The sequence below is a fragment of the Silene latifolia genome, chromosome 1 (genome assembly GCF_048544455.1).
Source record: "Silene latifolia isolate original U9 population chromosome 1, ASM4854445v1, whole genome shotgun sequence".
Lineage (NCBI taxonomy): Eukaryota > Viridiplantae > Streptophyta > Magnoliopsida > Caryophyllales > Caryophyllaceae > Silene > Silene latifolia.
The window spans coordinates 179,201,972-179,208,884 of record NC_133526.1 but is presented as its reverse complement, the minus strand read 5'-3'; positions in this window follow the sequence as shown (position 1 = coordinate 179,208,884).

Genomic DNA, 6,913 nt, shown 5'->3' with positions numbered 1-6,913 from the left:
TATTTACACACATGATCTAAAACAATCTCATCCCTTGAAAGATCGATCCTTGTCTTAGAAACTTCTCTCAAATTTATCCAAACAAGTGAAAAACTAAACCCATACTAGAAAAATCCGCAAACCAATGGAAACTAACCCTTGCTCTCGACAATGTTGTTAGAATTAAGATTTTAATTTAATTTGGATTGATGGGGTCGAGATTAAGTTTTTCAGTATGATCTTTTGAGGTTTGTTGTTATTATTCATGTTACCTATATGTTTTAATGCAAGCGATATTTTGCTGATAAATAACCTTATTTATTATCACTATCCTCGTTAAACTCATCACCCTTCCACAAATGCACCCTCCCTCTACCCCACTAATTTACCTGCAAAATAAAACATCAGCCACTGTGATTAGTTCTTACTACTTGAAACAACCTACAATCCACTACCACTATCACTACCTTTCTGCTACGTTTTACATCTAAGAAGTCATAAATCACATTCACCTCCATTGAACACCAATATTTACTCCAGATGATATATATGGATCATCATCTCCCTTATTGAAGACAATTTATTTCTCCTTCAACAAAGAAAAGTTTAAGAAGCAATCTTCCCTCTTATCTCTCTCCCTTTCCCTTTCTAGTCTTTTTCTCATCCCCCCCCCCCCCTACCTCCATTCCAAATACTCAAACAAAGTGTTTGGGTATTATGTTTGTAAGCTGAATAAGTTTGAATAGTATATATATACACGAACTTTGCTATTTATTTCATTTTCCATATATAAATCTTACTACCTCCATCTCATTTTTATTGTCCTTTTTTCTCCAATTTTTATTATCTCATAATTATTATCCCCTTCCTAGATCTAGTAAGGAAAAACTTTAGTCAACCAACTCGTCGCAATCAACATCATTCCCACTCGAAACAACCTTTAGCCCACTACTTTATCCCTTCGGTTCACACATAAAACGGTCTAAAATGCAAAGCTTTCATCTCTCTCTTGAAAAGTCCATCTAACTAACAGAAAACTAACCGCTATTTTCTGAACTTCATTATATTTACATCTCGTAAATATTAAGTTGAACATGACAAAAAAAATGCAGAAACTTAGGTTTTGTTTGATAACGACAGATTGAACATTTTTTTTAGCATTTTGAGAGTTTTTAGAGTATTTAAATAACAAATGTGCTATTTTGAGTGTTGATCATCGACATATTGAAATAGTAGATTGTGGTGTAATTTCCTGTTTTACATTATAATCTTTAATTAGTATATTATAAGAAAATAAAAATTGAGTTTTTTATTTATCTCTGAGAAAATTAAAGATCAAACTTTATCTTTATCATATTTATAATTAATATTTTTCACTTAAAATATATAAATTTAAGCAAGTTCAAATAAGTTAGCTAAAAGTTATAAATCACAAATTGTACGAAGCAGTATAATCATTTTTTTTATTAATATGAAATAAATGTCATAAACTTTATGAGAATATTAATGCGGTAGAGAACTATAGAAGATTTGGCAAGTACGTGACCCCCTTTTAGGTTTAAATTTTTTCATTTATTTTTATATTTTTGCCTAAAGGTGGTTAAAGCATCGTATTATGCATGACGAATATGTCTTACCCTTCCCCAATTCGTATCTCTCGCTAAATTATAGTGATGATGTGCTCAATTTACACACACAAAAATATATAGCATCAACAATAATTAATTTGCTCCATATAATTGAATAGTACCGTTTTTTATGCATGTAAATTTGTCAGAAGAAAAGCTTGAGAGAGACGGTCTTCACTATGTTAGGGAAAGACTACTCTTACCCTTTTATGTGTTTTTCATGACTTTTTTAATGTTGATCGTTGCTTGAATTGAATCATAACCTTATACATATTTCTATAATAAGTGTATCTAATTTACCTTCAAGCCTCATTCAAATCTATTTTATTACTCGTATATAATGACAAATGAGTGTAAATAATGTAATAATATACTCGTATATAATTTGTGAATATCTTATTTAAATTTTGATTAAATACTTTTATATAATGACAAATGAATGTAAATAATATAATAATAAATTATCAATAGAAGTTGAAGTGTATTGTAAGGGAAGTAACTTTAAAATTAGTAGGAGAAATACATATGACATTTGAAAAATAAACTTCGTATTATGTATAATTAAATATGACATTAACAATAACAAAAGACGTAGGGGTATATTTCAGCGTTCAATTTACTCTTTACATGAGTAAATTCCATGTAATACGTATTATGCATGCACATTTGTCACAACCCAGTTCGGCCTATTGTCTTTTAGCCTCATAATACCTCATTTTTTAATCGAAAGTTGTTATAGAATTGGATATTATAAATATATCAAAGGTTTTTTTTTCTTCTAATTTAATAAAAAGTGAACAAATACTAATGAATAATTTTTTAATATTAATAAATTGTAGATAATTAATTTATTTCCTGTTTCTAATAATAAAATTGTAAAATAATTAATTAATTCTCATTTCTAATAGGAAAATCATATTCCTAATTATAATAGAAAAATTTCAAATAATTATTATCTCCTAATTCTAAAGTATAATTAGGAAAAAAAAGCCTTAATAAATTGTTAATTTATTTCCTATTACTAATAGGAAAATTGTAAAATAATTAATTAATTCTCATTTCTAATAGGAAAATTATATTCCTAATTATAATAGAAAAATTATAAATAATTAATTATCTCCTAATTCTAATGCTAATAGTATAATTAGAAAAAAAGCCTCTTTTAGTTATATACTAGATTTAATGCCCGTGCGATGCACGGGCCACTTGTAATATTCTGTCTCTTAAACCAATGTTGAACATCAAGTTATAAAATAACCACTACACATGTCAACTCCCGTCTATAAAAAGGCTCGATTCGAGCTTCAACTTTAAATCGACTAAATTACTCATCCTAATACATTTCTTATTCGCTAAAAGCACTCGAATAGTTATGACTAATTTTACGCAATAATTATTATTACAATTCCGAAATGACCAAATTATGCATCCCAATACATTTCACTGACTACACTCGAATTAGTTAACACTAATTTTGCTAAAGTATCGTTTGGTCGGTAAAGAAACTGGACCAGAATGACTTATTAATAAAAACAACATGAAAATTATATGTCGTAGGATAATTTGATCTTGCGTGAGTGGTATGATAAGAGATTTTGTCAACACTCAACAGTGCTTTTAACACTGATTAGTTTGTTATCGGACCAATATAGCATCTCATATGGCATTGTTATTTGTTACATTAATATTGGAATTTAAGGGGTCTTGAAAGTCCTCTAGCTTTTAATATTACGGAGTATTTTTTTTGGTAAAAGTTACGTCAAATTCCATTTGTAGGACACATAAAGTCATATACACCAAGTGTAGATAACCTATGGCATTAGCACATAAACGTTGAAAATATGGTCTTTCACTGAATTATTGAGAGACCATTTTATCGTACCTTTTTATGTAATTTTCGGTTCATGTTTTCATAACTATCTTACCTATTTTATCAAATATTATAGTTAACCATTAATTATCCTATTTTATAGTATATCGTATCTTAGGAGACCTACTGAATTATATATATAAATTAATTTTTTTAATATAGAAACAAATAATAGTGTTTTAATAAATCAATTTTGAGCTACTTAAATAAAATAAAAATCTCTTTTAAAATTTAGATATATATTCAAAGTGAGATTTCCTAGCAGTTAATATTTTAATACATACAACAATACTAATCTCATTACAATACCAAGTACGCAATTAAATTCTATCATATTTTATGTAGTTTTAAGAACATCTTCAATGGACAACCACAAGATAGAGTAGCTTAATTTACCAAGTCGGTTTTTTAAGCTAAAATAATTTGTTATTCCACTACATAACCCTCCAATGGTTGGCTACAACTAATGAAGTAAGAGAGCTCTTACCACTTGAACTCTTACTACTTCTTTTATGTAAGTATACGCATTCATACATGTTTTTGATAACTCGTTTGTTTACCATGGACCTTGTTTATTAATTAAAAATAGTTAAATATGTAGAAATAAACTAAAATTAAAATCCAACATTTCATCGATAAACATTTAAACAATCAATCAGGTTGTAATGCAATGATAGAATGACGAATTGAAGGAGATATGTAGTTTGCAACAATAATGAAAATATGAGATTACGTAGATATATAAATAAGTTATAAACACTAATGAATTTTTTGAGAAACCTAAGAACAGATCATTGAAAAGAAGAAACTAAAGAGTAAAGAACCCCTTGTATAATGATCTCTACTTACAAACACCTATATAAAGACCAATGCAAATAGACAACCTATAAACTTAAGGTCTCCAATAATACCTAAAATCTTATTAGAATTTTCATATACAATAATGCTCATAGATCATCATCACTATAATATTGAGACCGACTTGAATATAACTACCAGTATATATAAGAAAAAAAATTGTCAGCATGCAATTAACTTTAAAATTCGTATATAGTGAAACTCTTTTAGCTTCTTCAACTACGACAATTTTTGCGCTAACAATGAAGCCGTATAGAACTCCAAAGAAAAGGAAAATCCAAGTTAGCAAATAAATATCACAACTCACAAGATATATCATATATAAAAACGTTATGATCTTATCACAAAACTATTATAAGTTTTATTATTATTTACTCCAAATATATTATTTACTCCTTGTTTAAGTCAAATATTACTAAATTATTAAGAACGATAATATGAATAGTATAAAATTGTTCTTCGAAAAGAAAATTCTCACAACAATATGCACTTTTCAAATCATTTTTTGACTTTACATGGTTAAAGTAATTCGAATCCTTTTTGTAACTATAGTTATAAAATTGAAACTTATCATTTGTTTGCAAGTCAATTGGAAAAGTTAAGTCTCTATTGTAGCTTGAAATCAAAAATCTGCATTACGATCTTGTATTGAAATTCAATGGCTGAGCATGAGAGTATTAGACATGTTAGTATTGTCAAGCAAATTAAAGATAACCATGCAATGACATCATGAGTATATCTATTAATTTAATAATAAAGGTGATATTAGTTGTTACCTTAATTTGTATAGAAGACTACGCAAACAGCACAATGCAATTAGTCCACACGATGTAAATGTAATTGGTCTACAAAAAATAAAAACAAATAAATCAATAAGGGACAATACCATGAGCAAAGGCCAAAAAAAAAGTAAAACAATAGAAATATAGGTTAATTAATGGTGAACCAAAGGAACTGATGAAGAGTATATATACATTTGAGGTTGGTGCAATTGATAAGATAGATATTGAGTCATATTAGACTTCTGTAGGCAGGTGATAATCATCACTCCTCTTTTATCACCTTTATTTGCTCAGAAACTCTATCTGCTCACACACTCTATCTTATGGTTTTATTTGATTTTTTTTTTAAATTTAATCTTTAAAAGGAAGTAGGCGTATTAATTAATTGATTGTTCCATATCTTATTTCAATAATTATTAATTTAGATATTATCTTTTATTTCATTGGTCGAAAGTCGTTCAGGAAACTTGGACTCTCTATAAATGCTCGAAAAAAGCTTCCTTTAATAATATAGATAGATATTGATGATTGATTGGATAGGATCCCAGTTGGTATAAATTATCTAGTACTCGCTCCATACCACATCAATGGTAACACTGAGATTCTTGGCACTATTCATGGTCGTAGGAAATCTTCGATATTATTCTTAATCTATAAGACAAAATATAGTCATGTGAGATCTTGTTTGATTTATCGTCATGAATGCTTTAAGAATATCAATTTTTTATAATTTTTAATAATGTGTAACTAAAGATATTCACGTTGCAAAACGTGTCTCGACAAAGTCAATGTTACCATTGGTGTGATATGGATGGAGTATTGTTTTGGCAATACTACTTCGTAGTATTGTTTGTCCACAAAATTTATCAATGGCCCTACAAAATCATACTCCCTCCTATCCACTTTTTTCTTCCCTATTTCCTAAAACGGATTATTCAGGTTTTCTTCCCCTTTCCTTTTTGAGAAAGTTTTTATTAATATTATACTCTTACCTCTTTCCACTCATCAAACCCCACTATATACTTTATTAATATTTAATTCTAATTATTCCTACCTCTCTCCAATAACCAAACCCCACCCATCTCCTTTATTAATATTTAATCATAATTATTCATACCTCTCTCCAATTACCAAACCCCACTCATATATTTATCAATATTATACTCCCCACCCTTAATCTCCGTGCCCACTTCAAAGGGGAAAAAAAGGATGGATGGGAGGGAGCATCTTTTAAATTTTCTAATTCCTACTAGGAGGAGAATATGTCATATATTTTACTTAGCGATTTATGATACGACCAATCCATCCCCAATAACAGTTAGTCTTGCTGAAAACGGGTTGGAGCAAGTGACGGGTAATGCCACTCACAAAACGGATATGGGGGACAAGGTGGGGGCATCCCCATGTGCTTCCCTCTCTCCTCTATTTGGGTCATTTGTGAGAGGAAATGGTATCTGTCACTCCAAAGTGACGGATACGTACCGTCTTCAATGAGATTTTGTGCCCCAATAAATAAGCACTAGGTTTTGTTTAGTCGGATAATTTGTTTTATCTATAAAACGTGTAAATACTAATATATGGTGAGAATAGAAAAAAAGGAACATATATAGATCATCGGATACTATCTCATAACTTATTTGTTTTTTAGTTTATGTATATTTTTTTTTTTTTGAGGTTATTAAAGTTTATAACTTAGATTTTATATTTTTCCCGTCAAAACTCAAATTTAACTAAGCTTATATACAAAGTTTTTGAGTTATATTGTAATTTTTTGAGCTTAATGTTTAAATGAATGG